The sequence below is a fragment of the Amblyomma maculatum genome, chromosome 1, assembly GCF_055883805.1.
Source record: "Amblyomma maculatum isolate TAMU_Amacu chromosome 1, ASM5588380v1, whole genome shotgun sequence".
Lineage (NCBI taxonomy): Eukaryota > Metazoa > Arthropoda > Arachnida > Ixodida > Ixodidae > Amblyomma > Amblyomma maculatum.
The window spans coordinates 398,722,651-398,746,840 of NC_139344.1; positions in this window are offsets into that span (position 1 = coordinate 398,722,651).

Below are 24,190 nucleotides of genomic sequence, written 5' to 3' on the forward strand. Positions count from 1 at the left end.
AAAAAAAAAAAAAATGGGGGATGGGGAATAATCATCGCCCACTCCTGGACTTCATAAAATCGGCCAACCTTTTACCATTCATTTAATCATTTATTCATCCTTGATCTCATACCCTACGGATGCCCTGAGGCAATAAATACCGATTAAAAAAATCAGGACACGTGTATCTGAGCGGCGCTCGCAGCGATCTCAACAAAGAGAGAAAGGCGGGAATTCCCATCTTACTGCGTAAGGGTACCCATCCAACTGATTGGTTCTTCTGAAGAAAATGGTGAACTGTGTGCTACAAAAATGGATCCCTTTTTGGTGGAACTGGCTGCCTACTTCCGGCCTGCAGCATTCACCAAAGCCGTGCACTTCGAGCGCTAGGCGTTGGCCGCATATGCAGCCATAGCAACGTTAGTAATGGCGGGTATTAAACTAGATATAAAGTCAAACAAGAACTCCATACCACTTGTGCGGGAAAAAAGTTCTGTTCTTCACTCTCGTATCTCCTTCCATTGCTGTGGCAACCTTGCGAGAAACTTGTATGAACCTTTTCTTTCATAACCAGCCATTGGTGCATCAGGTTGTGTATATCTCACTACATATATTCTACCACAAGGCTTCCTTTCACACAAAGCTTCGGCCACAAGGGGGCTGTAATGAGTCCAGCGCTAGCTAACTCTTCCTAGTTACCTATGAGAAAGAAAAATCATGGCAAGCTTTATAGCACTACCTTTCCTACACAAGCTCCTAAGCCAGTGAAAAATGCGTAATAGTAAATTTATTTGTTTACACTGCGCTTAGAATGGTTCATCCAGGACAGTAATTAAGTCAAGGGAATTATAGGATGGTTATGCATCAATCGGCAGCATTTTAAAGTTGAAGGGTTGAGATTATTTTCACTTGACATTGCAGAGAGACACGGACGGAACTATCAAGTCAGACGAGTAATTAAGATGGTAAGCCCAAATTTGGACCTCTTATATCAACAGACTTTTATCAGAAAATGACTGACTTCTCATACTCACTTCTTTTATACCCGTGTTACACGGGCAGTTTCAACTGCCGTTCAGTTAAATCACAGTTCAGCGTTTTAACTGACGTTGAACTGAACGGCAGTCAACTGTAGTTACACGGAACATATTGCGAACCTCAGTTGACCCCCAGAATCACGTGATCCTCCACATGCAAACAATTCTTACTAAAAGAGTGCTTTATTTTTCATATATAAATTACTTCGTATAACATTTGCACACTTTATATTATTAAATTGCGCATTTAGCACGCGTTTTCTTTTTCGAGTATGGAACAAATGAACTTGACACAAAGCCAAGTCAATCCATTTATGGCGCGCCTGGCTTCGCTGCTTAATCGTCGTTTTTTTGGTGCCGCTTCGCGCGCTTGTGTTTTGACACTCATTTGAATATTTAAAGTTGCAGGCTGGGACTTGCGCTAGCTAGGGCAGCAACCTTTCATGTGATATTAGAACGCACAGCGGTTGGAAATGTCGCCGACTCGGTCAATGCGGCGCGTCCGCTGACAGCCACCTTGTCAGTTGACTGGTTCAACTGGGAGCGCCGACCTCAGTTGAACTGAACTGCAGTTGAGATGTCAACTGCAGTTGGCGCTACCGTGCAACATCGCTAACTGCCGTTCAGTTCAACTGACCGCCAACTGAACTGCCGTTGAAAACGCTCGTGTAACAAGGGTATTAGTTCCGACTAGAGCCCAGGTGCTCGCTGTAAAAAAAGTGTCGATCTGTGTTGTGGGCTCAACTTTGTGAACGGTGAGCCGAGAACTACATCACCTCCTCTTACTTCCGAAGTACGAGCATATCGCCCCCTCGTGGCCGCTATCTAATGCTGGCATGGTCCTCTTCGCAGGCTAAATATTTGTTTTCAATCAAGCAGCCTGCGAGGTCGATGAGCGTCTTTTTTGAGAACATCCCGTAGTGGGGAGCAGAAGGCGCATAAAAGGGGGACAATGATGTGCTCCTCCTTGCAACTGTACTAGAGAGCTTGTTAAGTTCATAGTAGCACCAAGTTGTATGTATTCCTACCAAATTCGCACAATATCAACGAACTCCGGATAGCTACACAAAACACGAAACATTCACACAGCACGATACGATTTTTTTCAACGTTGCGAACGTTTGCGAGAGCGCTTTGTTAGCGGCGGCTCTTATATTTAAACCCAGAAGCCAACAGCAACCTAAGCATCGCTAAGACGCTCACTGAAGGGCTTTAAGTTGCGTACTGCCCTGGGGAGTCCTGCCTCCGTTGAGCAGGCTTTAAGCCATGCGCACAGGTGCTCTTGTGTTTTCGAAAAGCCAAAGTAAATAAATAAATATTGGCTGTAGTCCCAGATGTTCCAAGAGGTCGCTTTCCAGCCAAATATTATCCTCGTCCGTATTTAGCCACGGCTGCTATCCTCACGGGAGCCTATTCTGCAAAGTCGCGGTCGTCTTCGGCTAGGGGCCGACGCTGGCGTCAGAGCAGACTTTCACCAATGCAGCTTTCCAAACAGAGAGCTTGAATACATCCTGCAACCGGCACAGCCTCGCTTCTGTTTACTTGCTTTTTTATTTGTATATACACATATCAAGCTTGCAGCTCTCGGTCAAAGAGCGGCACAGAAAGATGGACCACGTAGGCTTTTAAAGTTACCATAGCGTTCTTCGGCTTAAGTACTACTTATTTTGCATGCTCTTGGTGACCGCTTTGGTTATGCGCAACAATCTGGGGCAGCTACTGAAGCGTTTAAAAGGCAAAGCGTAGTCCTAAAGCTTTTGTGGCAGTATCCGCATGCGAGTTGCGAAGCTGGTAATTTCCCCCGGGGTCCGAAAACACTTGCGAAGACAGATGATTCCAGCAGTTGTTCGCTGAACGGCTCCGCGAGAAAAGACACTTGCGCTTTCCAAGGAGTGCATCGGGATTGCGCTACTATACGGCACGTGCCGTATAAGGACGCAATAAAGAGAGATCTCATCTCTTTATCAAAATAATGTTTTCGATACGAGTGCCCACAGAAGGGCACACGTGGCTTAGAGATCACTTAGTTTGAAACCTTATTGGTACAAGTCCGCAGTCCTCTCCATCATTGACTAAGTCCTTTGCATATTTGATGGGAAGAGGTAGAAGCTCTCAATTTAAAACTCCTCGGCATCTTTTGAACTATTGTGACATAGTATTCAGAGGTGTGAGTTTTGAAATTAACTAAGACTAAAATACGTTATCAGAATGTTTAAAGCATGTACAAAGGAAATAAGCCCCGAAATAAGCGTTGCGCATTGTTGCCTAGACGCAGACAGACTCCCCACTCCGGTAAAAGGAGGGAGGGGCATTTGTTTCTTCTCCATTTCCCAATTTTTACCCACGCATCTGGCTAGTACTGAGAAGATGATTGCGATGTGCGTCGTTTCCACTGCTTCCGGTAGCCGTCGCACGAGCCGATAATCCTCTTGTGGCAAACCATTTGTTTCGACCATTTTCCCCTGTTCTTAAAACTGCTGGTTTGAACTAAAGGTTTGTAATGTTGCTGTTGAACTACCGGACTTTCTTTTACTGGAGTTTGAAAGCCCAAAAATAATGGAGTTTTAATTAACCATTTCATCCTCTTAGCCAATGGGTTAATGATTGAATAATACAGTGGAATGTTGAGCTAGTTGGTCTGAACACATCATGAAAATTGCAAAAGGACCGATAACTATGCACAGAAGAGGCAAACACATACATAGACAAAGGCGGTACTTCACTGAAAACTGAAAAAAAAAAAAGTTGTGGTTTAGCTCTGGTTCACCCTTGTTGAATTGTGAAAGAATTCTTTCGCCCGCTACATTATTCCCCTGTCACACCCTACCAGTGTAAGGTGCTACATTATGGGGACACCTAAACTTATCAGTTAAGGGTATGACGTGTGAGCGTAATTAGCTGCCAGCCCACATATAAAGTCACGCTTCAATCAAGCCGTATGGACGTGCCTGCGTCTCGTAGGGGTAACGAGAATGCAAACAGTTCTTGCAGGCTGATCCTGATATCACCCTCCCATACGAAAGGAGCGACCCGAGTTGGCAGCTCCTGCCCATGGCATAGGGGTAACGTGAAGTCAAATGTCATGGCAGGCTGATTTCTTTATGAAGAGACCGTAGCTACGTATCTTCACGGCGTAGCTGCGGCCACCCGAGGTCTCGCTTTGGCTTTCAGTGTTGCTTTCGTAACAATAAAAATGTGCGCCGGTTAATTTTTTTTTTATTTCGCGAAACTTGTCATGAGGCACACTATAAGAAATCGTGAAAACCGTGTTGTTGCAGAAACCGCAGAAGGCTCCTGCTTTTCTTCTCGTCAGTCTGTCACTAGGAGAAATCCTCCTCCCTTGTCGTGTCATCGTCTAGTGTGAATGATTAGTCGTCAGAGCAGCATCGTCCTTGTCTATGTGTGTGTGTGTCTCTTCTGCACATCGTTGTCTTTTAAGCTGGGTTTTATTGCGAAATCAACACTACGCCAGCCAGATTGGCTCGTCGCGTATGCTCGTATGCCGTAGCCGCAAATGGCATGAGCTGCCAACTTGGGTCTCTTGTTTCACATGGGATGGTTATGTCGGAATCAGCCTTCTAGGACCCTGTTATTCACGTTACCCCTATAGGCCATTAATTAAGGCATGTTCATATGGCTTGGTTAAAGCGGGACTTTATATGTGGGCTGGTAGCGTGCGCTATCGCGTCACACCATTATAAGCGGAGCTTAAGTGTCCCCGTATTTAGATGCAATAAATGCCTTTACCACCATTACCTAAAACACTGCTGACATTTGATGCGTTCAACGGAGCGCTGGGTGTGTTCGATGCAGCGCTCAGTCGTCCGCAGCCAAATCTTTCGCTCCACGCTCCTATATGCCGTAGCCTCAAATGGCAGTCGCAACGGAACCCTCAGGAGACGGCGTGCCGAAGAAGCGGATTAAGAGAATGCTGCACGTCTCGAGAAAAGAACGAAGAAGGCCTTAGCCGGTTTATTCGTTGAGCCTGGAGACGTCGAAGGTGGTCGGTGCGCAGACTTTTCACAAAAAGTGGACAAGCACGAGTCTGTCACGCGAGAGTTTCACCGCTGCTTCACGAACACCCGCTTTTGAAGTGTGCGTTCAGTGTGCGACCGGATGTGGCATAGAAGTTAACAAAGTTCAGTGAACTTACGCATCCGACTCTCCATCTGGGCACTAGCGTAGCCATGCAGCCGTTGCTTTCGGAATTTTGGGTTAACCAGAGCTAAACCACAGCCAATTTTGTCATCACGTGCCTAAAGTATCTTCAAACTATTTTAATGACTTCTGATTTAAAGGATGATGTTCTCACGTGTCGCTAAATAGAAAACTCCAATTAAAAACATTTAAGCCTCAGTGTAGAAAATGCATGCATTGCTGAAACGTTGAGCAGTTTTATCTCCTCCGTTTATCTACACACTATACATGTAACTGAGGGAATGATTCGTTATTTTTCGCAAAATATTGCTAAACCTCGAAAGAAGCTAATAAAGAAGATTTGTGTGTCCGTGTTTAAAGATATTTTTGCTTTTCTCGAAACACACCATTCGGTTGCGTAGAGACAAAGAAGTTTTTCAAAAGTCTAATTTGCAGCCACATGAAAATTAAAATCACTTACTGCGCTCGTGATAACGTGAACAATTAAGTTTCCATTCTTACAGATGCCTAGCCACGTTTGTACATGGTCGCTTACCTCGAATCAAGTTAGCTGAGTTATTTTTGGCACCTTATCTCTCCTCCATGTTTTTGGAAACGCTATTCTGTAAATGTGTTCGAACCCGACTACGGCGGCTGCATTTCGATGGAGGCGAAACGAAGTGGCGTCCGTGTGCTGTGCGATGTCAGCGCGCGTTAAAGATAATAATAATAATAATAATAATAATAATAATAATAATAATAATAATAATAATAATAATAATAATAATAATAATAATAATAATAATAATAATACCCCAGGTGGTCGAAATTACTCCGTAGCCCTTCACTACGGCGCCCCTTTATCTCTTTCCACTTTCACTCCCACCTTCCTTCCTTCTCTTACTGCGCGGTTCAGGTGTCCACAGAGCAAGTGTGACAGGTACTGCGCCTTTCCCTTCCTGTGAAACAATTATTATTATTATTATTATTATTATTATTATTATTATTATTATTATTATTATTATTATTATTATTATTATTATTATTATTACTACTATTATTATTATTATTATTATTATTATTATTATTATTATTATTATTATTATTATTATTATTATTATTATTATTATTATTATTATTATTATTATTATTATTATTATTATTATTATTATTATTATTATTACACTGAAGCACAGTCGAAAAGGAGATCAAACCAGCATCCTAACTCTATAGAGATGAGAAAGTTCCTTGGCAGCGGAAGCTGTTGTATGACGCGCATTATTCTAATGCACGATTACAGACAATGTGCGCATATAAACGTAATCCTACAACTTCTCCCTCGATCAACTGCGACTCCTTAATAATCTACAATAAGGCGGAACTGCTGCTACGAGAAATGTTATGGCGTTATCTTGGAAATGATGTTGTTTCTATTCCATTTGCGTTCCTTGTTATCTTCGGGAGTGGCCTGAAAGCATAATGCGGCGACTTAAGCAAGGAAGGAAGATAGAACTGTAGTGGGAGTAACGTTTCATTTTTTCCTTGTTCTTGATTTCGTATGTTGAAAAAAGAAAATGGTGAGCTTATTAGGACCTGCTAGATAACGCATCTATTTTTTTTCTTAATCACAGCGTACCGCACAATGTTTCACTGGACATTTTTGGTCAATTAAAATTTTGTCTGTATTTTGAGAAGTGAATATTCTTAAGTAGCTTTTTTACTTCCACCCGAATAGACATTGCCTCCTTTGGGGGTTCTTTTTTGCCTAATGCAAGGATGGTGACTCTAATTGGCGTGAACGCTAAAAGGGAGGGCACTGAGAAATTTATATTGCTATGACACGGTTCAGATCCCAAGATATATGATTTTAGCTCGTTTTAGTACTGGGAGACCCGCGTACCTTATCACAGAGTTACCTTCCAGACCATTTTTCTTTATAGCCTTACCGAACAATTACTTGCACCTTCGTTCTTCTCTTTCCTGACCACAGGAATTCGAAAAAAAGAAGGAAATTACATACTTGGTGCAGCAGCACGGCAGCTCTTTATACTTATGGCCAGTGGTCTGAAATTTGCTTTTTTTAAGTATGTTCATATTCTACCGCCTTGTATGAATCTATGACAGGAGGAGATAAAAGATGAAATACCAAATAACAATGAGCAGTATATGGGATAAAGAGAAAACACAATGGAGAACATAGCAAAGATAGTTGGCACGCAATTCGCATAAAGGTTTTTCTAAAGCCGAGTTACCAATTTCACCAAGAGTCACCAATTTCTGTGGCGTAATAACCGGAGAAGTCAGTTCGAGGATTGAAAGGGGAAATGTTTAGTTTGTGGTAGTTTTTCAAAAGAAGGCTTGGAAAATCTCGACTTGTTTCTATGTGACTCAAACCATTAACTTCAGAAATAAATTAACTCGTGTAAGATCATTAAACGTTCAAAATGACAGCGTCAAACAACCAGAATGAGCCTGAGATCATATAATTGAACTGTGAAACTGAAAGGTATTTTTTTTAATGGACTTTTTTTACATCCATACACTTGAAGGGTTGCCAAACACCGCAGTCGTTATTGTATGAGAGGGCAAATTATAAATTTTGTACGTAACTTCGTGTCTAAAGGATCGGGTGGCCGGAGTTAATGCCAGCCAGATGATCTTGCAAATGATATGGCAGAGCTCTGATTTGTTGGCAGGGTGCCTAGCGTGAGGAGGCCAAGTGAGGTGATTTAATTTCGCCGTTACAGGTAAGCTTGGCTTTAAAATATCCTAAAAGTGCTGAAAAACGAAAAAAGCAATTAAAAAGCGGCAACATGGGGCCGCAGTAAAAGAACCTTAAACCATAAAATTGTTTCTAAATATGCTGCATTCCACTGTTCAAGTGCAATAAGCTTTATCATAATCACCTACTCGTTATGAAAGATAGTTACCAAGCTTGCGAAGTAGTTACCACTATGCGAGTTTAAGCTACAATAGTAGTGCGATTACATGTAGCATTCGTGAATATTCAACCTATGATCCGTTTTCCAGAAAGGGCCTTTTAAATTTGTATGTCATCTAGAGCGGACTGCTTAGTTGTGAAACACTGTATGGTCAAATTCAATGCTTATACTTTCAATCAAGTGATGCAAAAAAAAGAAAACACTCGACTTTTATTTCGAGCGAAGTGCGATCTGCAACGGCAAAGAAACTTTCTTATTAGCGCGTAAGCATTGTATTGCTTTCGCATCGGCATGACCTTGTCAAAACTGTACATGAGTAAATGGCTAGGGTATCAGGAAACGAATGCTACCATCGAATAGAGCGCCAATAAAGGTTGTACTAGTGATAAAATAGTTTGTATTGGTTAATTTAGTAAATAATTAAACCATGTGTAATTTGCGGCCAAGATTGCCGCCAGCCAACTTCCGGGTTCGGGTCTCAGCTTCCGGCCACGTGTCTCAGTGGATTTAATGTGTCTCTGTGGAACACGCATTGTCGTTCCTCGTTCCTTTGAACGCATCAAAGTTTACCGGCATTCTATAATTGGTGTACAGGAAAGGAAAGAAACCCGACCTCGGCGGCTGCGTTTCAATGGAGGCGAAACGAAGAGGCGTCCGTGTGTTGTGCGATGTCAGCGCACGTTAAAGATCCCCAGGGGGTCGACATTACTCCGTAGCCCTCCACTACTATATACAGCTAGTTTGATAGTCTCGACCTCTTATCTTTGTAGTGTGTACCATGTTTGGTCAAGTCTTCCACTCGAGCTCTGAAGCGTGCTAACTCGCGGATTCCCGCTGACACATCTCTCGGACAACACAGAAACGCTTAGGCTTAGGCATTTCTCCAGTGCCGATTCCGCAGTGATGTCGGAAAAATATTTTTTTTCCGCTGGATGCAGGCGTTCCTTCCCTGGTACTTTTTGCATTGTTTATGTCCGTGTTTCTCTGAAGATGCCGATCGCATAACGAAAACCACGAATGGCGCTTCAGTAGTCATATAAACGCAAGTAGGAACACTCAATATTGTCTTTAAAGTAGCACCAAGCATCTATCATCTTCTTATTTTTTGCTGAGAGACGCCTTCACAAAGGTAACAATACGCCCTAAGGAGCTGCATCTGCTTAAACGACCTGGTTTACTTAGTGGCTCAAGCGTGAGTGCTTAGCCCATAGCGTTGCAAAGTGTACGAGGTAGCAACCGTTGGGCTCCGGTTTTCTCGAGAAGCGTTGTTACTCGTGTTCTGCGGACTCAATAACGTCACCCACAATGTTTTGACAAAGCCTATGGTGCTGGGTACGTATGGTGATTCGTTTATTAGTGATCGAATAATATAAAGGATGGTTTACTGCGCGTGCGACCGTCTAGTCTAGTGAAGGTTAAAAGCAGTCAGTACGTACAAGAATGACATGCTCTATGACATACAATCTCAAACGAAGAAGTCTGCGCCAGTAATTGAGCGGCAAAAGGAGCGCTGTAGGATATTCACTAGCTCAATAAATTTCTGCATAAACAAAATTTATCACAGATAGGACAAGTTGTGAACAATGTTTCTGAGCAAGCAAAGCAAGCCCTCTGTTCCATTGCAGATATCTACGCCAAAAATGTCTTTGTGATTACATGACAAATCCTGCAGGTGAGCATCGAGTACTTGAGGACATGAACAAAATGAAAACGCTATTGAAGAAACTGACTTCAAAGTCGCCTTATGTCATGGTCATACATATGCATGTAATCCACTCCACTAGAGGTGCGAAGTGATCATAGCATTTTGACACAGCCTAACAGCAATGTCGTAGGTGAATTTTTGTATTGTACCCGCCGCGGTTGTGCCATTGTTAGAACGCTCCTTTTATGTGCCTAATAATGCGGGATAGAATCCCGGTTGCGGCGACCACTTTTCAATGGAGGCGAAAAGCAAGGCTCCCATGTGCTGCGCGATATCAGTGTAAGTCAAAGAATTCCGCGTTGTCTAAATTTCCGCACATCTCTACTGTGGCCTCTCTCATAGCCTTAATTGCTACGGAACGTTAAACCCGACAAACCGAACCATACCTTTTTTTTTTATTGTGACAGCTTTACACTCCCATCAACCTCCCGTGGTCTGTAACACAATAATTTCGCGCTTATTTGTAAGGAAGGCACGAATCTAGCAGCCGAAATTCAGAGTAAAACTGCAAGACATGTCCCAGATACCATTCGTTATGTTTGAAAAGGTGTGTTGCCAAACGGACGTTTTTTTTTCCCCTGTCTCCTGTTCGTTGTTTCATTTAAACAAGCCGTCCGAACACTGGACTCAGGTTCCGCGTTCCTCATAAGTATTCGAAGGCACCATCTGCAATTTATTTTTGCTGATTCTTGATAACCTGTATATACTAAATGCACAGGAAGCAAAACAGCCCAATAATTGAGTACAGCAATTAGACCTTTCAGTACTGAGACTTAAATACATGCGCTGTAGTAAAGATAATTCTTGTTTAACTTCATGAAGTCTTAATTTTGATCGAAATCGGATGGTTATGCTCCTTCAACTCCCTTCTTGTGGCAGTGTCTTAGAGCACAGGCGAAAAATAAGACGATAATAGTAGGATGCTGTTCAGGGTATAAGACGTGGTAGCTTTTACAGGTATTCTCGCACAGTCAGACAACAAGCAAGCGGGAAGACTGTAGGAGCAGGTGCAGACGAACGCAAAATGTATTTACTTGTTTTCGCGCCGATTATTTTCAATAAAATTTTCAGTGACACCGACCTTAGTACTCCCGTATGAACAGATGGGACTCTTTAATTAGGATACTAGGTTGGTTGGTTTGGTTTGTGGGGTTTAACGTCCCAAAGCAACTCAGGCTATGAGAGACGCCGTAGTGGAGGACTCCAGAAATTTCGACCACCTGGGGTTCTTTAACGTGCACTGACATCGCACAGCACACGGACGCCTTGCTTTTCGCCTCCACCGAAAAAGGATACTAGGATACGATTAAATGTGTCAAGAGCAATGATGAGAGCATACAAAATTAAGGGGACTCAACACTGTACCCTACACCGAGTAAGCTAGTAGGCGGTGAGTGACAAAAAGGTGCAATAAGCTTAAATGGTCTGAGTAAGACACTGCATTAGGCCGCGATGCTTGGGTGGCAATTCTAGCTAACTCCTGAATGTCGCTTTTCTCTTCCTGTCCACTTCGTCGTGAAATGTGCGCAGGCCTCAAGCAAGAGAACACCAAGTGCCCAGCTACATGGAGCTAAGCGTCAGGCTGAAATGAAGATGTACAGAGGTACTTTGCGATAACTGCCGTCTTTGGTCGTAAAATCTGTACGTGCGCTGAAAAGTATGGCAATTATCACACTTTGTTCACGCCTTTAGTAACTTTTGACCAATGTTTGCACAAAGTGTACCTTTGTATTTTGATGTTATGATATTGTAGTTATTTTACAAGACTTTGACTGAATCCTAAAGTTATCCATTCCATCCCTTCTTGCTGAACCCGAGGGCAGCCTTAAACAAATTCAACTTAAAGAGCCTTGTTTTTTACCATGCCAGCAGATATACGCAAAGGCGTTTGTTATTTCTGTGACATTTTTCCACACGATAATATAAAGGCTTGAACGAAGTAGTATACTTATTCTAGAAACTTCTACTACGGCGCCTAGATACACACGACTAAAATTCTGAAGAAGCCAGACGTGTCATTTCTTCTCGTTAACGTCGCAGTGTCACTTGCGCTGGACCAAAGCACTTTTAAAATAAGTCCAGAAAGAGAAATGGTCTTTCCTATCATCAACCATAATTTTGAAAGGTGTAGCTTTGGCAATAACCACTCACACTCGCAATAGGAGCTTTCTACATACTCAACCACCGAGAGCGAGAGAGAAAAAAAAGTCACATTGAAATCAACCGTAATGAGAGGGCAGGTGCGTGCGCTGCATCATTCAGAACAATAGCAATAAAATATATAAACATCTCACACAAAAATTACTTTAAATTAGTGTACTTCAAACTCTGAAGGAAATGGCAGGCCGGTCAGGAAAAAGAAGCAAACAAAAACTTTCATTTTGCAAAACCATTTTAGAACCGTGAAATTATGCCATCATCAGCATTGTTTTATTGAAGTAATTTTATGCCGTCTCGGCATAGAACACACACACTTCACCTATTAGTCTCCTGCTACCAAAAAAAAAAATTTCCTGTGTGTGAAATGTATGGTGAAGAGCTCGCAGTTAATCACATTGTAATCTGATGCTCACATCTAAAAAAAATATTCTACTCGATTTTACAATGAAGGCAACTAATGTCACCCAGCGCTGCCTTTAACTGAACAAGCACTCGTCGAATTTTCCTTGTTTCTACGTTTCTAAAGAAAGGAAGAATTTACATCAAATATAACTATCTTATCATCTACCCATTAAGCAGACCATCTAACCCTGTGTTTTGCTCATGATAGCCATAGTTATACACCATAACACTCGATATACCTAACTGAGAGAGAGAGAGAGAGAGAGAGAGAGAGAGAGAGAGAGAGAGAGAGAGAGAGAGAGAGAGAGGGAAAGATAAATACAAGAAAGGAACGCAAGGGATGACAAATAGGCGATGCCCAGTATGCTACCGTAAAACTGGGAAAGGAAAGAAAGGAGCAGATAGGATATAGAAAAACAAAATACAGGGTTTCATAAAATATGCCTAGTATATAGTAGTAGCAGCATTAGTAGCAAAAGCCTACGTAGTAGTAGCAGTAGCAACAGCAGTAGTAGCAAACGTTGTAGTAGTAATAGCAGTAGCAGCACTAGTACCAAACTAGTAGTAGTAATAGTAGTAGCAGCAGTAGTAGCAAAAGTAGTAGCAGCAATAGTAGTAGTAATAGTAGCAAAAGTAGTAGTAGTAGTAATAGTAGCTAAAGTAGTAGTAGTAGTAGTAGTAGTAGTAGTAGTAGTAGTAGTAGTAGTAGTAGTAGTAGTAGTAGTAGTAGTAGTAGTAGTAATAGTACAAAAGTAGTCGTAGTAATAGTAGCAAAAGTAGTAGTAGTAGTAATAGTAGCAAAAGTAGTAGTAGAAGTAATAGTAGGAAAGTAGTAGCAGTAGTAATATTAGCAAACGTAGTAGTAGTAGTAATAGTAGTGGAAGTAGTAGTAGTAGTAATAGTAGTAGTAGTAGTAGTAGCAGCAGCAGCAGCAGCAGCAGCAATAGTAGTAGTAGTATTAGTCAATAATAGTCCGTTTAGTAATTACTACTCATTACTAAGCATTTTAAATATTTCTAATAAATTGCAATCGTTACATGTCCTCATTAGACATATTTTTCACTACAAGTGATTAGTAGTCATTAGAAGTCATTAGTAATTGTTTAGTCGTTACTGCTCATCTAAGCGTTTTCAGTAATTTCTAATCGATTGTAAACGTTACAAGTCGTCGTTAGACTCATCAGCAATTACAAGTCATTAGTATACATTCACTATAACCTCTCTCAATCTCGATTACAATCTCTATTATTGAGTTTTACTGTCAAACCTTTTTACATCTTTAATATGTCTTTAACCTGTCTCGACGCGGCGGACATTTCCTGGTGACGCGTTCTGCGGTCCCTTCCTGCAAACGTACATTGAGCTTAGAAAGGCTTTCGCCGTAAAGTCACCACTTCGCCCGTTTCTGTATTACCCGTCGGTACACGTGCAGGCGCCCACTTAAGGTTCACTGCGTTTAACTTACCCTGGCTCACAAGAACTTCAATAGCGCTTTTGTAGCTTATATCTTAGTTTGATGTGTTGTCTGAGGAGGCCCATAATTGTGACCATCGTAATCAGAGAGGACCTAAGTGGCGGAGAGCAGCAAACAAGAAAAACCCGCTCACTCTCAGGTCAAGGGCTTTCACTTCACCTGCTAGAGCCCTGCTTATGATGCGTGCCTTGAGCACTTCACAAGATACGAAATAAGGAGCGAAAAGCTTTGATTGTAAAATGACACTGTTTTGTTTCCTCCACCCGCGAACACTTCCTTCCGCTCAGACACTTCTCGAGTATTCTTATTGCAGTGCCACGGTGAGTGACAGTGCATAGCCGTGAATGCAATCCGAATCCCGCCAGTAGAGCGGCCCCAACCCGGCCTATCTTTTTGCTGTCACTGCTGTCTCCTCCAGGAAGGCAAGAGTTCACATTTCTTCGTTATCTTCTATTCGCTACTTGGGGACAGGCGACGAGGCTGTTTTTATTTCATGGTCGTAGAAATTCCCGCATAATATTTCAACAAGCGCACTCTCTCCGGTTTCTGCTGTGTCTCTCTTTGTAGGAATATCAGCGCTTTCAGCACCTTTCTGTTTTGTGTCCGGCGCATAAGATCCTGGTTCCTGGTCAAAACGCTAAGATTCGACAAATTTTAGCGCTGGTTATGAAAGAGATCTGACAATTAGCTGAAGGGTCTTCAAAATGTCATGAAAGTTTTGTTTCGAATGGCCAGAGAGATATTCAAACATATTTGGTTAGCGTCACTCAGGTGTTACCACTGGATAACGATACTGTTTTTTTTTTGTACTTGACAAGATATATAAGGTTAATGAAAAGTGTGACGCTGTCGCTAAAGAAAATTTTCAGTCATGTTCTTAGGTGAATGCGCACTCTAATTGATCTAGCCGCAGCTCCTTAATTTACCACTTATGATTAAGCTGCAATCTCAGCGATGTGAATTAAGCGGGAAGCCCCTAATGACTTTTTTTCGCATAACTTTCAGGTAGAAACGCGCTCATTTCAACAAAACCTAAGCTGCTGTTCTGCAGGATGTACCAGATACTTTGGTGAGAGAATGAGCTGAAAGCATCTTGATGCGTAAAAGCCAAGCGTTTGCTCTCTTCCCACCCTGTGAACCAAATATATTTATGAAGAAAACAGGTTGCACAAGCACTTCATGTTGCGCAGTTACATTAATCGGTGTCTTATTTGAGGGTGAACATTAGCCACGCTTCCAGAAAACCCAGAATAAATTCGTGTCGTGACGAAAGGAGCTCAAGAGCTTGTTTCCCCTTTGCAGCTTTTGGTGCAAACAAATATCTTATCTCCTCATGAGATTGCTTTTGTGAGAAGCCCAAGGAAAGGCAAAAGCAGAGACATAAACGCAGCAAATCGCCCCTCTGTACGTCCTCCGAGACTTGAATTATGCAGCATCACTCCGACCGTTGCCTGTCTCTGCACTGTTCAGGAAGAGCGAATGCAACCCGTATTCTTGGACTCTTTTAAAGATTATGCCGGTGCTTCTGTATGCTCCAAATACAGGTGCATTGCCGCATTCTTAGTAGCTCCGAATGACGCTCTGAATATTAAATGCGTGAAGAAATGTTGCTTTCAAAGATGTGGTCCGTAGCGGGTCACCCGTGGACATATCGCGTTTGGCTGATGTCTGCGCCTCGAAACAAGGACTTCACGTGGCGTTCCTGTTTTTCGGTTGCCTGTCGCTTTCAGTTGATGTGAAAGCGCTGTGTTTTATTTTCCCCTGTTTTCTTTTATATTAAACTGAAAAAATGCAGGATGAAAGCCGTACGTCTTACGGCCTTCTTTCGTGTCCCGTAGCTCTTGTGGATCCTTTGAAATGCATAAAAAATGAACCACTACGGGGCAAACTGAGGGCAAGATTTCCAGTGCCTCTTCTGACAATACTCTGCGAGTACAGTAAGCTCTTTTGGACTAGGTTGCAGAAGCAAAAAATGAATTGCGCTTTTTTATTGTTTCGGCTATGTCCTGGTTCTTTTGTTTGGCACCTTGCGTGATTCTGAAAATCGTGACTAGTTTCATGGAGACCGTGAAACATAATGTTCCTCACAAGTAAGTTATTAAACATTTTTGTTCAGGCTACTTTGCATAGCCTACTTTGAGAATTGTTTTTTCCTTTTTGTCGTCTTCACCTAAGCCGGTCGAAGAGTTGGCACCAGTCGGAAACTCCGGTTAGGGCTGAGGCTCTTCCAAACTTGGTCAGAAGTTCGCTTTTGTATTTCGCAGCGAACAATTCTTGTCAACCTTTTTTTTTTCTGAACGCTTCGTAGGGTTTATTACGGGTATGTTAATGCAATGTGCTACCTTTCCCAGTTCTCGTTCACCTCTGAAGCGTGGGCCATCGACAAATGCTAATACCTTGATTACAGACATAAAGGTAGCACTCATAATAATGGCTGTTATCATCGTTGTGCCACGCAGCTACAGTGAAGTTAGAATCAGAGTCGAGGGTACATTCACTGACAGCAAGGAAGATGCTCTTGAAGATGTCTTCAAGACGTTATCAAAAGCGTTGCTGTGGATTCAACCTGTCTCTATAGACATGTGACTTTAGGTGCAGAGCTTGGGGCTATCCTTCTTTCTTTTTTCTTCACTTTTGCTCTTTCTTTCTGAGTTAGCCCACTCCTTGTGATGTACATTGCGGATTCTAAACTCGAGAGTAATTGTGCAGTATAAACCTACCTCTCCTGAAACCGCAAACACTAAAGCGCTAAGCCTCGCCCCGAGGCCGTGTCAATCTGCGCTGTAGAGGTATGTGGAATTTAACTTCCCGAAGAGATCAAGGCTATGGGAAACAACACTGTCAAGGGTTCGAGATTAAGTTCAACGAGTTGGGTTCTTTACCGTGTACTGACATCGCGTAGCACACGGACGCCTGAAAAAAGGTGCCCGTGTGCTGTGTGATTTCGGTGGCATGTAAATGTGGCTACCGAAGCTGGTTTCAAACCCTGGCTCTGCCTCTGAGTAGCGTACTACCTGCAGCAGAGCAACCATTGGGAGCGATATGCACTGTTGCGTTCTGAGTTGTGTACTGTGCTAACCGGCATCACTTCAGTCACCGACATGCACCGGCGTGTTGGTGCGCCCGAATACGAAGTTAGCCGCTGTGTTAGGGGTTGGTTACGCCTTGCGCTTTGCTGCCAGATCATCTTGAGCAGCTCAGTCCATCTGAGCTCCGTGAATAAACACAGTACTTGAATTGTAAGGATCCTCAGTAGGTGTCACATAGTTTAGAGGCCGTGTATGGGCGCTATATTCTGCGTTTTTCGGGACCGCTCATAACACTAAAGCCCTTATAACTCGTGGGGCAAGGAATTTGCTCTGCACCGAGCCTTCTTGCATCAAAACAGTTATTTCTCCTACCAAGCTACTTGCTGTATTTTTAGTGCAAAGCTTACGTCGCGAGAAGCTGGAACATCAAAAATGAACAGAAGAAAATCCTTTCACATTTGTTTTAAAACCTGGAAGTGCAAGAGAAAGGAAAAGTTTGAACTGCTCAAAAGTAATACATAAAAAGATCAAGAACAAAGGAAAGGATGGAGCAAAACGCTAAACCGTACGAAGTTTTTTTTTTTTGAAAAAAAAAAAAGAAATGACGCGTAGTAACGCCCTAAAGAGAAACCTTCGCCCCTATATGCTGCTGCTTCTCTTTTCATTCACTTCAGCAGCCAAATTGCTCCGCCATCAAAATCGAAATAAACAAGACTCACCTGCACTGAGAACTCAAGCCAGAAACAATCAGGGCGCCTTTAAAACTCGGGCGCTGGGGAAAGCAAAAAAAAAAAAATTAAATAGGGATGACCACATTTTTAGTGTTTCGCCTTTTCCTACCTTCTCTGCCGCTTCGCTTTTGTTAACTGTTCATTGTCTTTTTTTTTTGTAATTTTTTTCTCCGCCGACTACTGAACGATAGCGCTCTGAACGCCGGCTGTGTTACTCACGGCGTCATAACGTTCAAGCCGCTTAAGGATCGATGTCTTCCGCCTAAGTGCGTTCTTTAATTAAGTTTTCCTGAAGCATCAGCGTCATTTTAGTTTTGGAGAGGTTGCACCGAATAAGAGCTCAACAAACATAAAAGGACGAAAAACTGCTGATAGCTCTTGCATGCCTCCAGATTGCCACCATCTGACTTTTCGCAATCTGACTTCTCATTTCATCGTCGTAACCGTACAAGCGCATTGATAAATAACACGGCGTATTTATTCGGGAAAAGTTCGAGGTGATTTGTACTTGAGCCCTTGGACGAAGGCTGCGAATTAGACACTATTTGAGATTAAGATACCTCGACAAAGAAATCTCGACGCCTTGCTGTCAAGCGTACGTATTTGCTTAGTCATGTAGACGACCGCTTCAAAGCTTAAAAGCTCTAAATAATGCCTACTGGTATTACCTCCATAATGATGACGGCAAACTAATGTTCGCATGCTTCAAAGGTTACCAGTGCCAACGAGCACGGCGCTGCGATGGTAGCTGTGAAATTATTGCAGGACCTATGCGGTAGGGCACCGAGTAGGGAATAGTCTCGTTTGTTCATTGTGTGGGCTTACCTGAAGCACGGCAGATACGGAAAATGAGCGGCGTGGAACAGACCACCGGCAGCGGCACAGGACAATGATATTGTTGCCTATTTTCTTGAATGAAATTAGCTGGGCTGAAGCTAGGGAAAGAAGGAGCTTTATAATATGAAGGGTACCAACACGTATCTTGTGCTGAATTGCCGCCGCCTCTTGGCACGTGGTATGATTTCACTGGCATGGTTACAGCAATACCTGACGAACAGAGGCCTCCGTTCACCCAATCCAGGCACGGATGGGCAAGGGGCCGTGGCTTGAGCTTTTCCTCATTGATTCTCTCAGTTGCAGTGATGCAATGTGGTGTGCGTGGACCGTGGTTTTACTAAGACCTGTCGCCGTCGATCGGTAGCATGGCACTCTCGGGTCACCTATCGATTTACCTCCAAGTGTTCCACGAGCACCGGCCACAACCTTGCTGGAGGAGCCGAAACGCAACCAGAGTAGATGACTATTCCCTCATAGAAGCCTCTGCTATCATTCGAGTGTAAACGCTCTGCGCATCTCTCTATGCCCAAAAATTAAGGTCTGCCTTGGGTTATAAGTCGTAATTTCTTTGAAAGCTCTTTTGATTTAAGACTGTTTTGTTTCTTCAGTTTCTACACTAGAGGTTACATTCTCAAGGTGGTTTTCTGGGGCTGCCAAAGGCGCGGTAAAAATTGTCGTGAAATGAATGTCATAATATTGTCACGGAGAGTATGCGCACGCACACGTGCACACACACACACACACACACACACACACACACACACACACACACACACACACACACACACACACACACACACACACACACACACACACACACACACACACACACACACACACACACACACACACACACACACACACACACACACACACACACACACACACACACACACACACACACACACACACACACACACACACACACACACACACACACACACACACACACACACACACACACACACACACACACACACACACACACACACACACACACACACACACACACACACACACACACACACACACACACACACACACACACACACACACACACACACACACACACACACACACACACACACACACACACACACACACACACACACACACACACACACACACACACACACACACACACACACACACACACACACACACACACACACACACACACACACACACACACACACACACACACACACACACACACACACACACACACACACACACACACACACACACACACACACACACACACACACACACACACACACACACACACACACACACACACACACACACACACACACACACACACACACACACACACACACACACACACACACACACACACACACACACACACACACACACACACACACACACACACACACACACACACACACACACACACACACACACACACACACACACACACACACACACACACACACACACACACACACACACACACACACACACACACACACACACACACACACACACACACACACACACACACACACACACACACACACACACACACACACACACACACACACACACACACACACACACACCAAGTTGCGCCATCGTGTCGCAACATCTATTGAACTACGGCTCGTTTCACAGTTCCGTACCTAAGCAGCGAGGTGTTTAATTCAACTTTCGGACCCCTAATCCAGGGAAAGCAAAAATAAAAAATAATCAGTTTGTCACTAAATGCACGCAGAGCCGAATCAACATTGCGGTCATCTTGCTTTCTTTTTACTATATTATTACGGTGCGGCAAGCCGATGAGAACAGGGAAACAGAGACTGAGAGATGACGTTTGATGAAATGGCGGGGGTAGCGCGAGCGCTCCTGCCCGCGCCACTGCACGCTTCTTCCTTGCTCGTCCGTAACATGACCGCGATCGGCCCGATTGTGGACGAGAAAGTTAACCGATATTGATGATTTCACGGCATATTGATGGGCATGTCTGAATGCATGAAGAGGAAGTAGGAAGAAAACTGCTGGCCCCCGCGATGATCCTCAGATGAAGCCTGGCCCAATATGCTTTCGGACCACTGGTCTCCAAGATCCGATAGCTGAGGCCCAGGCATGCACCGCATGGCATGGGCAGGAGTCATGTGTTCATGTGAGGTGGCGTCTTGAGTCTTTGTGGTCCCAAGTCGGCAATTCGGGTCAGTAGGGTCACGTTGTCATCTGCTCTCTCGCTGTGCCTTGTGGTCATGTGGATGGCGTCTCGGGTTAGTCTCCTTCGTCGTGTCTTGTGGTCGGGGCTGGGGATGGGGCGGAGGACCGGCAAGGTCTTGTTGGGTCCGGCAGGCTGGGGACCAGCCATGCGATGCCTCTTAATCTTCAGCCGACGTCGCAAGAAGTCGCAGGGCCAAAGCTCCGGACCAGGAAGAGGGGATGGTGAAGAAGTGCCCAGCACCTCCAGCCAAATGTTACGGTGCGGCAAGCCGATGAAAACAGGACAACATAGAATTGAGAGATTATGTTCGATGACAATGAGATGACGCTTAATGAAATGTTGCCGGGCCTAGCGCGAGCGCTCCGGCCGCGCCACTGGCCGCTTCTTCTTCCTAATTGCTCGCCTGTAACAATATTACAGCGACTTTGCTTCATTTAGTTCTTCATATTGCATGTAATTGCGTCACTATTTTATAAAATATAGACTCTAATGCGTGAGGTGGAGAACCAGGAATTAACGTCCACTCACAGGAGAAGTGCAAGCCAGCATCCTCTTGACGGCAATCGTCATGAAGTCTTGTAAAAGTAAGCTTCCATCCTCTATGAGGCTTCAGCCAAGACATTCAAGGGTGAAGTACCCCGGCGTAACCACAATACGTCCTTTTAGCATAAGTATTTGATTTTACCCCTCCTGCTCAAGCCAAGCTTGAACGAGCTAGACAGCACTTGGCATAAGGTGCCTCGACACGCGTTTTGACGTTTTTTGTGGCCTAAATTTTTTTTATTCTGTCATATAACTACAACCACCGCCGGTTTCCAGGAGGAGTGCGCTCTTGACTTCAAGGCCACCCGTGGTCCTAACATGATAAGGGTATCAAGCTTGGATGTAATGCAGTGACAATATAGAGATTTCGGGTGATACTGCTTTATCGACAGATGTTCTATACATATCCATGCATTAACAACCCATGGTGACGAAGAGTGCTTCATTTCTCACAACTGTCGGAGGCTGTGTATGCTTATGTGTCTGCAGCGTTTAGCGAGAGGTCGCAAAAATGGCATTAGATGAAAATGTCTTAGGATTTTTTTTCTGGTATGCCTATCGCTAACTGTATTTACAAGATTTTGTTTCCAAATTTCTAAGTGCGTATTTATTTAGGTTTTCAACTGAAGAACGAATTCAGCTTTTTATAAAGATTGGGGGGCAAATTGGTAGTGCATTTATATCACACCTGAAAGCACACGTTCAGACAAGAGAAACATAAGCTCTAAGTGGGTAGAAACGGTGCAGGAAGAATCTTTGGGTGCTCTCTCCGACAAAACTGCGCCAGATAAGTAAACTTGAAACGCGCCTGTGTGCAATACCTTTCGCGTGTTCATGTTTAGCTTTGGTAGCAGGCGCACAATCAATCAGCGAGTGTTGCTACCAGGCTCTGAACCCTGCCTAGCGGTAGCGTTACCTTGTGCGTAGGAAGAGAAACCGCCATCAAAGAATATACAACCGAGCGCAATTTACGCGGCATGGTATTATTAAATTTCCTCGCCTGCAGGCCCATGAAGAGATTTACAAGGGCCGCCTTCATGTAGGAAACTGCTCGTGGGTATTTACGCCCGAATCCGAGAATCTCCATAGATTGAGGAAGACATGTTCCGTGGCTCGCATGCGTCCAAATCATGCACGGTGAAGCATGAACTTTTCGCATTCATACTTTTTTCACCCTTTGACCAGCTATCATTGGCAGGCTATGCTTTGCGCTTGGAAATGCTGAGTGCTCGTTTCTGAGAGTTTACGCTAATAAAATCTCGCAGGACGCGCCATGCCGGCCGCCCAACGGAAATAGAATCACGCGTCTCTTTTCTAAAGAGTAGGTAGAATCATAACAGGGAACTATTCGAGCTGTAAATCTTCGCAGTAAACTTTCATTGCTTCACGAAGCTCTCAAACGGAGTATTGTTGTTGCGTAACATTTTTATAGGTTGAACGTTTTGTATAGAATTACAAAACAATAATCCCGAGTGGGTCAGAGAACTAACTCAAGTTACCGACATTCTAGTGGAAATCAAGAAAAAGAAATAAGCATGGGCAGGACATGTAGTGCGAAGAGAGGATAACCGATGGTCGCTTAGGGTAACAAACTCGATTCTAAGTGAAGGAAAGCGTAGCAGGGGGCGGCAGAAAATTAGGTGGCCGGATGAGGTTAAGAAGTTCGCAGGGGTCAAGTGGATGCAGCTAGCAGAGAACCGGGTTAATTGGAGAAATACTGGAGAGGGCCTTCGGCCTGCGGTGCGTATAGTCAGGCTGATGATGATGATGATAATGAACATCGAGTGCTTTAAAAAGACTCCTACAAAAGCAGCATGTCAAATGAGATATAAATTTAGAACGAGTATGGAGCCTTATGAGTTTATTTATTTTTTTTACCCTTGTACGAATATTCTTCCTCTAATGTCCTTGACAAGTTTAAACTAGCCTATTTATGTACTTTCGTAACTTTATGGGCGCCCTAGAATATCTAAGTTAGGGTCGTCTATAAAGAGAAAATTTGATTGCAACAAGCCTAGAGTATCAGAGGAAACAGCGCTTGTTTGCTCTGAAACCCATTATAAGAGCTGGAATTATAGTTTCCCAGTTTCTAGCATGGGGGCAGTTCCGATAATTTGATCATGTGAGTAACAATAAATCAAGTCAGTAACTATATTCCTCCTCATTGTATATCAGCGCTGATAACTTCAGAAGTTTGTGCACGACCCGTTTGTTTCTTTTATTGAAGTGCAGAAACCAAACGGAAAGATGATTTGTGCAATTATTGCCTATAATGTCACGATATGCAAAGATGGGCATACTCTTGCACTTTAAGGCTGAATTACGTACATTCATAAACTTTAGAACACATTCGTTTCATTCAAAAGACAGGGCTGTCTATGAGCCCCTCTTTCATATTCAAGCTATTTTCATTCTCCGTTTTTCAACAACACTTTCGCACAAAACATGTTGTTGTGTCCCAGTGTTAACGTCCTCGACAACATCAGGCACCGCTGTGAGCTATAGCAACGTGGGAGTTGATTCGTCTGGTGCGCTGGTAACGAACCCGATGTATTTCGAAACCTCTTTAGTAGCCTTAGGAATTTCTAGATGATGGCACTGCATATTAGAAATGAAGACAAGCATACAAGAGGGACAATCCATTTATTTGACGTAACGATAACAACAATAATCACCGAGTGCTGAAATGAGAGGTCTGGGAAGGACTTGGCGGCTTGAATCCAGGAGATCGGAAGTATTCTACAACAAAAAATGAAGGCAGTAAATAAAGGGCCAACATTGAGATCAGCTTTGTTTCTTGGCTTCCTACTGTATACCATTGCAGGGGCTGGCACCCCGTGTGGAACAAGGCGACTGTTGTTCCCCCTTAAAAAAAACTCCGTCCGAATTTTCGATTCATGTCTTTGAAAATGTTAAGCTAGGAAAGCAGCGGGTACGGCTGAGGACCAGGCACAGGTGTAAAGAATTCTGAAAACAGTTGCCCAAGGCGTCTTTCTCGTTCAGCAAGA